This window comes from Canis lupus, chromosome 32, assembly GCF_011100685.1.
Source record: "Canis lupus familiaris isolate Mischka breed German Shepherd chromosome 32, alternate assembly UU_Cfam_GSD_1.0, whole genome shotgun sequence".
Taxonomy (NCBI): domain Eukaryota; kingdom Metazoa; phylum Chordata; class Mammalia; order Carnivora; family Canidae; genus Canis; species Canis lupus.
This window is the reverse complement of record NC_049253.1, coordinates 17,906,051-17,921,760: the sequence shown is the minus strand read 5'-3', so window position 1 is coordinate 17,921,760 and position 15,710 is coordinate 17,906,051. Positions and strand designations below refer to the sequence as shown.

The window sequence follows — 15,710 nt, the reverse complement described above, 5'->3', positions numbered from 1 at the left end:
TCGTATTCCCTGATACACTTGTACTCATTTTTGAATCCACAAGTTTGCTTTTTTTCTATAAGAAACCTTCAAATTATATAAACGTCTGGGGCATGTTACCTGAATCTACCCATTTGTGATCATTTCTACCCAGTAGCCAATGACCCAGAAGGACCTTGTTAGACACGTCTCAGCTTGTGGTTTTCCTTGGCTGTGAGTTCTAAAGCACCATGAAACTGAGAAACCTGAACTATGTGATAGTTGCAGTGGTGGTATCTTTAAAAATTTCATTCTACATAACAGATAAACATAGAGGGGAAAGAAAGAGAGGCAAACCATAAAACAGACTCTTAATTATAGAGAACAAACTGAGGGTTGCTGGACATGAGGTGGGCAGAGAGATGGGCCAAATGGTGATGGGCATTGAGGAGGGCACTTATGATGAGCCCTGGTGTTGTATGTAAGTGATTAATCACTGAATACTACCGAAACTAATACCTGAAATGAATTATGTTAACTAACTGGAATTTAAATGAAAACTTGAAAGAAAAAAATAAAAATATCATTCTGCTATCACATTACTTTATCTCCTTTTGGCAAGTTGAGTATTGGCTTTGCATTCCTGAAGGAGGAAAAGGGGGTTCTCAGTCCCTTTCCCTAACGGTGTAAACACAGAGAAGACTTTGAATCTGTGAATTCCTGACTGTGAAAATGAAGTGACAAAGTGTCCATCAGATGAAATGACGATGCCCCAGAAGTACATTGTGAGGGAGTACAACCCTATCATCGTAGTCATTTTATGGGTAAAGAAGAGGAGGCATAAGAAGGTCCAGTGGATTTATCAAGGACGTGGTGATTGGGATTAGATCCAACTAAGTACTGGATTAATGAAACTCTGTAACTCATTGCTACCTTGCTAACTGATTCACTTCAAAAACGTGAAGAAGAAAGATTCACCTTCAATGTGCTTCGATATTGATGTTTCCTTGGCAACAGGTTTGAAGTTAAAAGCAAAATAGTGATTGAACATAGGCAATTATGTTATAAAATCGTGGGCTCAGAGGCAGTATTCTCGGAGGCTCCTTCCCATCCTTTGTTAATTGAAAGGAGAAGTTCTTTATGTTAGGTGCTGCCATGTAGCAGTGATTTTAGAAAAAGCTGTTTCTTAAACAGATTTCGAAAATCTGAGATCATTTCCCTTAAAAATCTGAGGCCATTTCCCTTTCCTTATGAATCTCCTTCTGCTTTGGCCTTTTTTACTTTCTCAAAGTAAATCAGAGCCATGTGTGTAATTAGCACTTACACCCACCTCCTTGAGATCGCGTCATCAGTACCTGTCTCTAGTGGAAGGGATTCGTTACAATTTTGTTGCAATTAAATACAGACTAGTGTGAACATAAGGTATATTATTAATAGAATACCCTTCTTTCTTTCTCTAAATTCCTTGGTTAGGCCAAACCATTCCAGTGCTACATTCCTTGTATAATTTTGCTTTTAAAAAGAGGTGCAGGGCACCTGCATGCCTCAGTTGGTAAAGTGTCCGACTCTTGATTTCACAGGTCATGATCTCAGGATTGTGAGATTGAGCCCTGCTTCCAGCTCTGAGATCAGTGGGAAGTCTGCCTAAGATTCTCTCCCTCTCCCAATGTCCCTCCTCCACCCTCTGCAGTCCCTCTCTAAAAAAACAAAAACCAAAAACCAAAAAACAAAAAAGATGCTGGTATTGAAATGCTTTGATTTAGGTCATCCACTTCCTTTGAGGGGTGCTGTAAGATAGAACCCCTGGAAACCGTAGCAATACTGTTCACTACAGCTTGCCAGTCACACTGTGGTCTGGGCCAACAACAAGAGTATCTCTTGAGAGTTGGTTAGAAATGCAGATTCTCAAGACCCATCCCAGATTTATGGAATCAGAGTCTGTATCTTGAGATCCCCAGGTAGTTTATATGCTTATTGAAGTGAGGTTCACTGTTCTTCATTGCTTGGTCTATTTTTTGGTGTCCTACTGGGAAAATTTTTTTTAGATATAATCTAGCAGTTAAATTTCTGGGTTTGAGGTAAGTAAAGAGTTTCCTTGATTGGAGACCAGTTAGGTACTTTTGGGAAATCCACTTAACTTCTCTAAGGCATAGTTTCTTCTCTGTACAAGGAAGACTACAATAGCACCTATTGAGTGAAGTTACTGTGATCATCGGGTGGAAAAATGCATATTAATTAATTAAGCCCCATATTGTAGTTACAAATGGTAACCAATAAATGTTAGCTATTCTGATTCCAACTATCAGAAATTCGATTTTATTTTATTTTTAATTTTTTTAAATTTTATTTTTAATTGAATGATTTGTTTTATCTTATAGAATCATAACTGATGATTTGGAGAGGGGGAGTTTACAAGGTATAGGAAATATAAAGCCGGATTTATAGCCCTTTCCAAGCAGGCCTTTGGCTTTTTGACTGACCTTGACCCAGCTTCATCTTATTTTTTTATATATATATTTTTTCACTCCAATCTTTCTCAGATTTTTACATTTCATTCTGTTCACCATGGTATCTTTGTCAGCCACTTCAAAATCATTTTATACTGAGGCGTCGCAATTACAAACTTATTAGCCTACAAGTTTCATTACAAATTACATTGACAGTCTTGTCTTATTCTTTTTCTCTACCAACCCCTTGCTGTAGTTATATTGGTTAACATAGTAACCTTGTAAGGCAGGGGCACTTCACAACAATTTTTAAAGAAATGCTGTTGCCCTCACATAACCTTCTTATTCACCTCCCTATCTCTAGTATAGTATCTTACACATAATGGGTGTGTAGTATGTTTATTGAGTGTATAAGTATGTATAAATTTATATCTTATGTCACATATCGATTAATATCTCTTTGTGTTTGCTATTCAATTCAAACCTGGAATGGGCTTTCCTTATCTTTTGGCTTGTGCATAGGATTCAGGTCGAGTGCCGCCCTCACCAGGAAGACTTCCTTGGCCCTTCAACCCAGACAAAAAGTTCTAAAAACTATCGAGTTCACTGCTTGTCTTATTCAGCTGGCACTTGGCACTCCTTATGTTGGTAGCTCTCTCTTTTTTTTTTTTTTAATTTATTTATTTATTTTATTTTTATTTTTATTTATTTTTTTATTTTTTTTTGTTGGTAGCTCTCTTGAATGAGAGCACAAGCTTTAGAATCAAGAAGTTATGGATCCAATCCTATTTGGGCCATTTACCAGCTGTGTGACCTTAGGAACATTCGTGTCTCTAAGGCTTTTCTCTCATCTGTAAAGTGGGAAAAATAGGATGTTGTATTGTTACAATAGATAATGTGTGTGGATGATTAGCCCATTTCCTGGAGATAAGGTCATAATCGTGTCTTTTTTCACGAATTAAATTCAGTAAATTCCTTCTCTTGTGGAATCAGCAGGAAATTATTACAGGGTTGTGAGTGAAGTCTTACTTCTGTAACTCTTGAGGATTCTTTTTTTTTTTTTAAGATTTTATTTATTTTTTTCATGAGAGACAAAGAGAGAGAGGCAGAGACATAGGCAGAGGAAGAAGCAAGTTCTCTGCAGGAGCCCGATGTGGGACTCGATCCCAAACCCTGAGATCAAGCCCTGAGCCAAAGGCAGACACCCAACCACTGAGCCACCCAGGTTTCCCCCACCTTGAGGATTCTTTTTGCCTTGGGCTCCCATGGTTGACACAAGCTACTGGGGTTGTGTCTTGATGATTAGTGGTGAATGTAGCTGTGATTAAATATTGTCTAAATTTCATGTCTGGATTTCATGACTCGTCAGGAGTGGTGGAGGAGGAAGGTAAGAAATATTTCCCATTACTCAGGGGAAAAGGTGCATAACAGCTTCAAACTCTCCTTGGAGTCCCTTTTGTTGTTTTTTAAAAAAATTTCCCTGCTTGTTATTCTGTAGCATAACTTTTCTTTTTTTTGCATTTCTTTCTCTAACAAAACGTTATGGATACCAGAATTAATTACTTCCAAGGGAGTGCTGTGGATACTTTTTTTTTTTGGAAGCCTTTAAAATAACCCCCAACCTCTTTGGGCTCTATGCAGGGGCCTATTTTCAAGGTTCTGAAATGCAAAATGCATGAGAGTCAAATAAACAAATTTTTGAGTCTCTGAATTCTGAAAAAGTGATTAATTAAGCCCATTCTCTTATTAGAAAGTATAAAAAAGTTATCCCACGAGATGCTTTTCCTGTACACAAAATCCTTGGGGATATGGATACAGTCTACTATAAAACTGATCTGTGTATTTTATAAGAAGTTTTTCTTATGAATATATATTTAATAAAAGAAGAGTGCATCAAACAACAAAAAGCCTGGCACATCACATCAGTGCAGTATGCTCATTTTATATTTCCTATGGGTTTCTAACTATTCTAGTTCTTCTCCATATGGCAGCTACGGAGACTTTTGAGATCAAATTTGATCATCTTGTGTTCTGACTAAAGTCCAATTGTCTCCTTGTTGCCTACAGTATTAAATCCAGTATAAAAGGTTTTGCGGGGATCCCTGGGTGGTGCAGACGTTTAGCCCCTGTCTTTGGCCCAGGGCGCGATCCTGGAGTCCTGGGATCGAGTCCCACGTCGGGCTCCCGGTGCATGGAGCCTGCTTCCCCCTCTGCCTGTGTCTCTGCCTCTCTCTCTCATTCTGTGTGACTATCATAAATAAATAAAAAATTAAAAAAAAAAAAAAGGTTTTGCCTATTGTGGCCTCAAATAGTCTTCCTGCCTCAGCTTCTGCCAAAGCCACGGTCCAGAGCTCCAGCTGCAATGGGGTTCTTACTGTCACTGCCTACAGGTGGCGCCCTTTCACACCAGGGCCTTTGCACAGGCTTTCTCCTCTGTGGCTCATCGGCCTAGAACCTGCCCTTTCCACTTGGAAGCCTCCATGCACTCTCTCAAACAATTATTCTTGCCTTCGTGCCCTCTGACCATTTATTGATAACATTCACATAGCACTTATTATACTGGCTAATAATTTTTCCACTTACAAACCTCTGATTAGTTTATGATCAATTTGCAGTGGGGCTGTTGCCTTTCATGCCTGTGTGATGCACCTCATCCAACACAAGGTATATCACATAGCAGATACCCGACACAAGCCGGCCGAATAGAGACATCCTGTCTACATTTATAGTTTTAAATAAGACCATGCATTTTGCTTCTCTCGAGTTCAATTTAATTTTGTTGATCTTAAATTCATGTAATGAGTATTACCCCAAGTTATCCTTCTATACCTATTTATCATGAATAATTGTATCTTCTAATTAATTGCAAAAGTATGCATAAATTCACATTGATCTTTGTAATTATTGGAAAACACATAAGATGTTTTTCCTTGTGTAGACCCATTATTGGAAAGCACATGTCAGTTCCAGGATGCCTCAGGTTGCCTGTGAGCTCCTCTACTGTTATCAGCATGTCAGGGCAGCTGCAGTGCAGATTCCCTGTTGGTCACTTCACTGATCTTTTTGGTTAGTAAGGGACCAAGACTACCCACAGAACTCTGTAACCATGGTGATAAGATGCCCTATTTTAACTTTTCAACAGAAAAGAGGAGATGCTCTAGCACTTCTGTGCCTGTGGTTCCCAGTGGAATTTTTGGGAGCCATTCAAGCAGTTAAGCAACAGAATCAGGCCCTGAACAGATAATTACTTTTCCTTTATACTGGTACCTTTTAAATGAGGGGTGGTGACTGACAGCATATACAGTGCATGACCAGTCAAATGTGAGGTCTAAGACCAGTCTGAGAGGCTTGTCCTTCTTATAAGATGCCGACTGGGGAAAAGCTCCTCGAATCCAAGGATTTACTTCTTAAATAAAATTGAAGTACTTACCAAAATGACAACTGTGTACTTTTTGATGTCTTATGAAATAAAACTATTATGGAAGATGGATTTGATTCTTGTCGAAAATCAAAGTGTTCATTTAGACTCTGTTTTCTAACCAGGATTAGTCTTAGACGTAGTTGAAATGGGGCATAGAGTACATTTGAGATTTGGAGGGCACAGAGAAGGTACAGTGTCCAGTATCTTCCCTTTTCTTTAGTATGAAAATCTCACTTGCCAGAGTTTTTCCCTTTAAAGGTTTCCAAGCCTTTGTAATATAAATATCTTTGGGGAAGGTATCACAGCAGGGAAAAGGGGAAAATTTAGTGGCCTGTGTTACAAAGTAGGTTTGCAGCCCTGTCTGTTTGGACTGAAGAGTGCTTTGTATATTTCTTTAACCAATGTTTAATCATAAGAAGATTTCATGTAAAACTTACATTACTCCATTACCTTTAAACAACACAGGATATGGCCAACCTAAATTCTCACAAGGCGGAAGCTACACAGCTGCTGTCCTATTTAAATGGACCAAGTGCTCTCAAATTTGTTACAGTGTCCTTCCCTCCCACTGTACTCAGTAACATTTCTTTAGATCTTCCTTGCTCATTTACTTACCCCCTTGGCTCCTGTAGGCAAAAAAAGCAAAACAAACCAAAACCAGAGTTAGCTTCAGTAATTGTGGCATTTCGGAAGCTGATGACAGAACATCATGCTTAGGTTTGCCTTCATCTCTAAGATACCTGTCAGAACCTTGAGACTTTTCTATGCCTCTTCTCTTCTGTTGTTCCTGCTGCTACGGGCTGAGTGTCATCTCCCACATCCTGCAAATTTATATGTTGAAGCCCTAACCTCCAATGTGATGGTATTCAGAAATGGGACTTTTGGGAGGTAATTAGGTTTAGGTGAGGTCAAGATTGGGGGGGGCAGCTCATGATGGGATTAGGGTTCTTAGAAGAGACTAGCTCGCTTTCTCTGCTGTGTGAGGATACAGCAAGAAGGTGCCTGTTGGGAACCTGGGTGGCTCAGTGGTTGAGCGTCTGCCTTTGGCTCAGGTTGTGATCCTGGGGTCCTGGGATCGAGTCCAGCACTGGGCTCCCCACGGGGTCTTAAGCACTTATCAGAGGCTTCTAATTTCTCCTTTGTCCAAATCTCTCACATGTTTAATGATTTCTGAGATGGAGGTTTATTTTATAATTTGCAATCAAGCTTAAGACAGAGATATTTGTGCAAGAGTGTATATGCACACATCCTTAGAAGCATAAGCACTTTGAATTATGCTCATTTGTGTGAAGCTCTATGTAGTGGCTACAGAGGCACACCATGCCAGCATCTCTTGAAGAGAATCTGTAGTGGGGGATATAGTGAACTGGCAGCTCAGCTGTTGTACCCTTGGATCCACCCCTACAAGGATGTTAGGCCACACGTCCCCCAGCTGCTCCCAACTAATTATTGATCACAGTGCAGGTTCCAGAGTCAGCTCACACTTGGTGTGGGGGCATCTCATTGGTTAGTGAGGCTTTCCCTCTGAGGTCTTCCTGTCTAATCCTCTGATCCCTTGTTCCCTCACTTTTGCAGACATCAGACCTTTATCATGGGCTGAAGACTTGTTTCCCTGCCAACATTTCCTCCAATAAATCTTTTGCACCTCTCATCTTGTTTTGGCATCGACTTCTCAGAAGGTCCAAATTGACACACTGTGCATGACTATGAATGGTGGAGTCAAGAGGAATTATGGAGCCATATCACACGGGGACCTGAGAAGGACTGTGTGGGTATCCTCAAGAGAGCACAAAAAGGACAAATGTTCTTATCAATCAGCATGGATATTATGTCTCTAGACAGTGTGAGGATCCAAATAAATTTCAAAGCAAGACTCTGGGGTGCCTACGTGGCTCAATAGGTTAATCCTCTGACTCTTGATTTTGGCTCAGGCCATGATGTCAGCATTGTGAGATCGAGACCCAGCTTCAGGCTCCGTGCTCAGATTTGAACTCCAGTTGAGATTCTCTCCATCTAGCCCTCCTCTCACCTTTCCCACTAATGAGCTCTCTCTCTCTCTAAGATAAATAAATAAAATAAAAAAGATTCTGGTTACTGCTCTTTGGGAGTGGTAGTGGAGATTCAATCTAGTAGAGGTCAGGCATCAACTCGTTAAATAATAACAGTGGGTAAGTCAATATACAGAAAAGGTTTCAATGATGAATTGCAAATTGTTATGTTTAATAAATGCTTTGGGTTTAGAGACAGAAGGGAGAGACCACCTGGAATTTTAGAACTTTTTGGGAACCTTTGGGATAGACTTTCTTCCTAAAACTGGATAAAAGCTGGTTACTTTCCCTACAGGGAAGTGATACTAGAGAAGGCTGAAAGAGAGAGATTATATGAATATTGGGGCTGGCAGTCACCAAACAATACCTTGGAGCTATGTTTTTCCAGTGGAGTGTCAAGACCTCTGAGGAATCATAAGAATCTATAAGAAATGGAAAAATATTATGTTTTCATTTTGATGCTAATCTAAAAAATTAGTATTTGCATAGTTGGGATCCCCTTAATCACCTTCTAACTGAGGACAACCTCTCAATTTATTTCCTTTTCATAATTGTGTTGACCCCCCCAATAGTACCACTTTACTCACCATAGGCTGAGAAAAACCAGAAGTAGACTTAATATGTAAATGAAGCATTCTTGTCAAGTGAAGGCCAGGCAGCATCATTTGTGCAATACAGAAATAATTATTTTGCAGAACAGTAGTTTGAATAGGGAATAGTGGTGGCAAAATTGAGTCATCACCTAGCACAGGATGATATATATATATATATATATATATATATATATATATATATATATATATAATCTCACAAACTAAAGCCATCATGTACTAGTAAATGTGATGTGGAAACTTAGATTCAGGAAAAGAAATTTAATTTTAATATTAAATTAATGCTGTAAATTTGAAATTATTGTTTTTTAGTGTTTAAAGTAGAATTTGTGAGTTTGACTTGGCCTTGTGATATAAAGCATCTAAGCTTAAGGAGTCTACACTTAGTTTTATGAACAATATGATCACATGTGAGTATGCCTAGCCTTTCTCCTGCCCACACCCAAAAAGGAAAACTATTGGCTCCTGCTCCCTACCCTCTCCTGAACTCCAGAGGATGGTCTGCTTCTGAGCAGATAATTGGGAAAGAACACCAAGGCAGGTGAAGCCCTGCTGGCTGGAGGGGACACCAACAGGCAGGGGGAAGAAGAGCCCAACTTTGGAATGGAAAGAGAGTTTTGGGAGATTATGTTAAGAAAGAACATGCAAAGTAATTTGAGGAGGCTTGAGAATTTGGAAGCAGTACGCATCTGAGTAATGTTTCTGGGGGTTACAAATGAGATTTCTCAGTGTCTTTCCTGGAGTCACAGGTAAAGACTGGATTCCTGTTTCAATACTGTTTGTGCTTAAGGACAGATGGGACTCCTCAGGAGTGGATCTTTTGATATTTGAGTCTTGTGAGCTGCTGATATGCTGGCTTCTTCAATTATGGGCCAATTACGTTAAACCCATGGAAATCTCTGGAAGGCAGACATTACATTTCAAGGGAGGTATTGAGAAAGGAAATGGTATCTCAAGTTAAAAGGCATCCAGGCCTCATCCAAAGTCTCAATTGCTATTCTTTTCTGAAGTAGGGGAATTAGTATTTGATTTCTCCGGTGCCTTGCCTGGGGGATGGGGTGGCACTTATCAGAAGGATAAAGGAGATACATCAGTCTTGAGTAGTTCAAGCTTCATAAATTCTTTAGGGTCATAATTCTCCCATTGCATTAGCTAAATGGAATTTCATGGTAGTGCTGGTCTGCAAGAAGAAATCTATGGCAGAGGACACACCTAGCCACCAGGTAAAGTGCAATTAGTTGAGTATATAAAATATAATTAGCTTCCTGTCGATCAGACATCCCAAATAGCTCTTGCAGCTGCTCCCTTCCTCTCCATCTCCACCCTTTCATCTCAACTCTATTGTTAGAATAGTTTTTAACTGGATTCATGCTTCCAGGAGGCATGTGTTTGTTTTTGTTTTTTTACATTTGTTTTTATCCATTCATTGAGCTTTATCTGTCTATTCTGTGCTATTCTGTGCTGCCATTGGCAGCTCACTTGTTAGACCCCCACAATGAGACCTCACAGTCTCTGCCCCTGTCCAGGTTACAGCCTCGTGGGGACAGATTCGTTAAATGAGTAATCATTCAAATATTGAGTGTGATGGGCTTCTGGGATCTCATTATAGGGAAAGGGAAAGTCTGGGAGTGCAGAGAAAAGCTTCCTGAGGAGCCCAGAGGTCTTTAATCTGAAGCCAGAAGATTGAGGAATTCACCAAGCCCAATGCAAGCGGAGGAACCTCAGGGCAAGAATGCTCCAAAATTGGGAGAGGCTGAATGGTGCCCAGGAAAAAGGAAAAGACTAGCATTTAGGGGTCAGGTGGATTAGTTAAGTCAGCCTTCAGGCTCAGATCCAGAAGAGCCCTGTAAAAAAGTGAAAATTTGGTTTTTTACTCTAAGGGCTGTTGGAAGGCACTTGAGATTTTTAACCAAGAAATGGTAAGATTGGCTGCAGAGTGGACAATTCATTGCACATGGTAGCTAATCATTCTGAGTGCAATCTGACTACATCACTCCTGTTTAAAAAGTTTTAGTGACTTCTTAATGCCGTCAGAATGACATCTAAATTACCGCTGAGCCACCCGGGCTGCCCGACATCTAAATTTTTAATAAGGCTTGCCAGCCTCCCTGCTACTTTTCCAGGCTCATCTTTGATTCACTGCCCCTGAAGGGCACCAGAATATGCCACCACAGAATGTGAGAATATGCCACCACAGAATTTATTTATTTATTTATTTATTTATTTATTTATTTATTTATTTATTTATTTTTCCCTAGAGAGAGAGCCCACTCATGAGCAGGGGTAGGGGCAAAGGGAGAAAATCTTAAGGAGGCTCAACAGCCAGCATGGAGCCCCACCTTGGGGGCTCGATCTTAGGACCCTAAAGTCATAACCTCAATTGAAGTCAAGAGCCAGTGGCTTAACGGAACCACCCAGGTGGCATGGAGACAATTTTGAGCTAGACAGTCAAGGCCGCTTAACTGCCTAAGGGGATTTTGATAATGATTTTTATTGGAAATGGGATGAAGGCAGAGGAAGAGCATCAAGAGTTGAGCTCAAGGGAAACCCAGCTGGAAAGCTTGCCTTGTGCTTTTGAATTCCCTTAAAAATTTTAATTACCTTATAATTTACTTGTAACAATATTGGTTCAAATTTGAAGATAGAGGTATAGGAGGCACAGAATCTTTAATCTTTTTGTCATAACCAAAATTGAGCATCATTTTACTTGAGACAGATTATAGTCAAAGATTTCTGATAGTTAAGATTTTGTTTCTATATCTAATTTTAAGAATGCCATACATGTTATATTTGGGCACTTGAAGTTTTTGTCTATCTTAAAACACTTTTAAGGGCTTTTAAGGGTTAATAAAAACACATTGCTTATCCTTATCTCTTACCTTTTACTGCCATCCGGTGGCCATTTCATTTTCTAGCCTAAAAATCCATTTGCAAAGCCTGATTTTCTATCTTTATCACAGAGTATGATTTTGGATTTTATCAGTTCTCAATGAAAATAGATATACTCCAATACACATATTTAGTAGCATTTTGCTATATTAAAGATGCTCTATTATGTAGCAGTAAAAACTTTTCATGGAATTTTAATTCTAAGTGAGGTTCCATGCAATATTTTCCAAAGAGCTTTCCTCAAATGTCTTTTCTTTTCATTCCTCCTTCCCGACCTGGCTTTACAGTGGATGCTTAGGCAGTAGCAATTTATTGTAGTCTCAAAGACAGGCTCCCTGGGTTGTCTCTGTCTATTTGAAATACTCACAGATACTTTCTTCTGGAACCCAGGTTTGGCTTTCCTTTCTTGGATCCCCCCTCTAATGATCTTACAGACTTCTAAGTCCCAGAGCACTCACTGGTGAGATGACAGGCATAAGCAGGGTCAGACATGGCATGTAGGACAGAATGTGCTCGTGTTCTTCTGGCTTGTGACCATCAGAGTCTGCTTTTTTGTGCAGAAGTGGGGTGCATGCAGGCTGAAGGGGGCAAAGAGCATTTGCTGTCCCAGGAGTTCTTTGTCAGGAGTTTGATTTGGCCCATATAGCCAGGAGACTGATGGCAGGCATATTCCATGAGAGCAAATTTTGTTCATGCTGTCTATTCAACACCATTAAGACAAGGAATCTGCCCAGTAGGAGGCAATAATTCTGATAAAGAACAATGATGATGGGTAATACACATAGAAGCTTTCGTTTACATGCCAGGTGTTATTTGAAACACCTTATATACAGGACGTCTGGGTGGCTTCTGCCTTTGGAGCAGGAGTGTCCTGAGTGTCTGCCTTTGGCTCAGTGCATGATCCTGGGGTCTGGCGATCGAGTCCTGCATTGGCCTCCCTTGCAAGGAACCCGCTTCTCCCTCTGCCTGATTCTGCCTCTCTCTGTGTGTCTTTCATGAGTAAATAAATAAAATCTTTAAAAAAAGAATGAAACACCTTGTATGCATTATCTTAGGCTTTGAACGATCTCATGAGTAGAGACCATTAGCATTCTTATTTTACCAAGTAGAAGCCCCAAGTCTTAGAGTGGTGATGTTCTTCTCTAAGGTAAGGCAGTTGGGAATTGGTGGGTTTAGGGAATGAACCAGTGAGTGAATATATGATGCCCCAGTCTGTGTGCTTCAGCGTGTCATTTCCTTATAGTCCAAGATCTTGAATTTTCTTTATCTGCATCTTGAATTTTCCTAATGCATACAGAGAATACATCTCCCCCAGCTTCTAAGGATGAGCTGTAGTCACCTGAGAGTGTCTGTCACTCTCTTGGGCCACACCAGACTCACACCCTTGTCACCCTATTGCATCTGATTCTGAGGATTTAGCTTTGTCTCTTGTTTTCATTCTGCTCCTGATTTTTAAGTTTATATCTGCCCTCTCTGGCACCTGACTTTCAGCCTTCTCTTCAGGGCTGTGTCTTAGACTTGCTGTGTCAGTCTGGGAAAGGGTAGTTCTGTGTTTAAGGGTGAGGACTCAGAAGTCAAGCTGCTGGGATTTATTTTCCCAGCTTTGCCACGCACCACCGTGTGACTTTGGGCAAGACCAGTCAACTCAACTCTCCAAAGCCTCAGTTTTCTTATCTGCGAAATGGGTATGATTCATGGGAATCGTGACAATGTCATGTGGTAATCCATGTGGAGTACTTAGAGTGCCTGACAGATTGTCATTCATTCAGCAAGTATTCATTGAGAACCTCTTACGTGCCAGATGCTGCTCTACTTGTGGGATTACAGCAGTGAATCAAACAGATATAAAACTCTAGCCTCTTGGGACCTAAATCCTATTATGTGTCTGTAATAACAGAAAACAAGTTAAATACGACAGATATGCATTATATTAAATAATGATAAATGATAAAAAGAAAAATAAAGCAAGAAAAAAGAGAAGATGTTGCAGGTTGGTTTGTGACTAGAATCAGGGGATTTAAGGAGGCCTAATTAAGAAGATACTTGAGTAAAGACTGAATGAGGCAGAGCAACCAACTGGGCAGTTGTCTTAGGACCACGCGTACCAGGCCGAAGGTCAATTAGTGCAAAGGCTCTGAGGCAGGAGATCTGGTGGGATAGTGAGAAAGTAGGGAGACCAGTGCAACTAGAGTAACAGAATTTGCCAAGGGGTCACATACAGAGTGAGAGAAGTGTCAAGAAAGATACCATGTTTTTTACCTAAGCAACAGTCAGGATGGATCTTCATTTATTGACAGGGGAATAATGGAGGGAGGAGCAGGTGCAGGGCTAGGATAGGGCAATGGAGGGGGCTGGTTCATGCGGGTGAGGTCAGGACCTCAGTCTGGGACAGTTGCCTTTGAGATACCAATTAAGCACCCAGGGTGAGATGCTGGGGAGGCCTTTGGATATGAAAAACAGGAGTTCAGGAGAAAGGCCCAGGCTGAAATGTAAATCAGCAGCCCCTCGCTGGTGTTGCAAGTCATGAGACTGAACGAGATGGTCCAGAAGCGAGGTTGGTTAGAAAAGGGAAGAGATGAATGTTCAGATGCCAGGATCACCCCTCGCCCACCCCCCCACAGGGAAGTGAGCAGTCTGCCATCTAGCCATCAGGCTCTCCAGTCTCTATCTGACAGCTCTGCCCCCTCTGCACAGGGAACAAGTCCGGGGCGCTGACGTTGCTCTTCCCTTTGGCCAATGAGATTCTTTTTCTCCTTTGTATTTAACTTCATATGAATTTTCCCTAAGGATTTGGACTCTTTGGTTTGAAATCGCTTGCTATATGTTTTTATTTTTAACTTTTAAAAAAATATTTTGTACTGACATATAATTAACATGCAGTATCATATGAGCTTCAGGTGCACGACATAGCGATCCAACAATTCTGTACATTACTCGGTGCTAGTCTGGGTAAGTGCCCTCCTAATCTCTTTTATTTATTTCACCCATTCCCCCGCCCACCTTCCTTGTTTTCATTTTTCATTTTGCACTGGAACATTTATCCCACTGCGTGCAACCTAAAGAATATTTATAGAATGGATACTTTGTACCTGCCACCCAACTTAAGTAAAAGAACGTTCCGGTGCCTCAGAAGTCCTTAACGCTGTCCTTTCTCCTCCCCACTTGAGGAATTTTGAACAAGATATTCCCTTGCTCATCTTTCTAGTGATGTGGGCTAAGGGGGGGGGGGGTTGATTGATTGATTGATTTATGATAGTCACAGAGAGAGAGAGAGGCAGAGACACAGGCAGAGGGAGAAGCAGGCTCCATGCACCGGGAGCCCGACGTGGGATTCGATCCCGGGTCTCCAGGATCGCGCCCTGGGCCAAAGGCAGGCGCCAAACCGCCGCGCCACCCAGGGATCCCCTAAGGGGGGGGTTTGTAGAAATTGCATCTTCTGGCTTTCCCTGCAGATCTGGAAGGGGCTGTGAGATGGAGGAGAAACCACTAGCGGCCCCTGAAGCACTGGGGGACGGGCCAGCAGCGACCCGGAGGAGCAAGGACGGCAGCCACCAGCAGGGCTAGGGAGGGGCGGCCCGGGGGAGCCAAGGGCCGGGGGACCGAGGCCCTGCAGCCCAGGAGGGGAGACGCGGCGGAGAGCGAACCTGGCACCTCCGAGGCTGTCCTCCCCGCATCTGCGTGTACGTGCCTTTCAATAAAACAGGCTGCTTCTTCACTTGTGCCCCTACGATCCTTTAAGTTCCTCTTTTGGTCAGATTTAACCTCAAACCACACAGGGGAGGGAACTCTGGGATCCGTAGGTCCCAGCTCAGCGGGTGGCCGCAGAGTACAGCACAGCCCCCGCGCCTGAATCCCGAAACCCTGCACTTTACTCTAAGGGCAATCATGCAGCTTCTTTTTTCTAAGACTGACTTTGGTCTTGTTGTTGGTGTTGTTTACCTCGGTTTTGGAGTGTCCGCCCTGCTGATCCATTCACTTTTAATACTAGATAGAGAATCCCGAAGTTTGAAGACACATTTTATTTACCCATTTCAGTGTAATTAGACATTTTTTTTTTCCGATTTGGCTTTTATGAACAATGTTTCTATGATAGTGTATATATCTCCTTATATGTGTAAAAGTCTCTCTAGCACATGCACCCAGGAGAGAAGTTGTGGGATATAGAATATGTGGTGTGCAACTTTATTATGTATTGTCAAACAGTTTTCCACCAGGATTGTACTCCCATTTGCAGTGTATGAGTGTTTCTGTTGCTAAATATCTTCATTATGAAGACACTTGACATTGTCAGCTATTTTAAAATTTGCAAAAGCAGGGAGGCATAAAATGCCATGTG

At 41.4% G+C, this 15,710-nt stretch overlaps 1 long non-coding RNA gene across 3 annotated transcripts in view; it reads left to right on the top strand.

Moving 5' to 3' along the window:
- The window catches only part of LOC119867192, a 35,879-nt gene extending 28,012 nt beyond the window's left edge, over positions 1-7,867 (top strand). For all 3 annotated transcript variants that reach the window (XR_005382768.1, XR_005382770.1, XR_005382775.1), the window contains one exon: positions 7,402-7,867. This is a non-coding gene — a long non-coding RNA (uncharacterized LOC119867192). The remainder of the gene's footprint in view (positions 1-7,401) is intronic.
- The last annotated feature ends 7,843 nt before the right edge of the window (positions 7,868-15,710 follow it).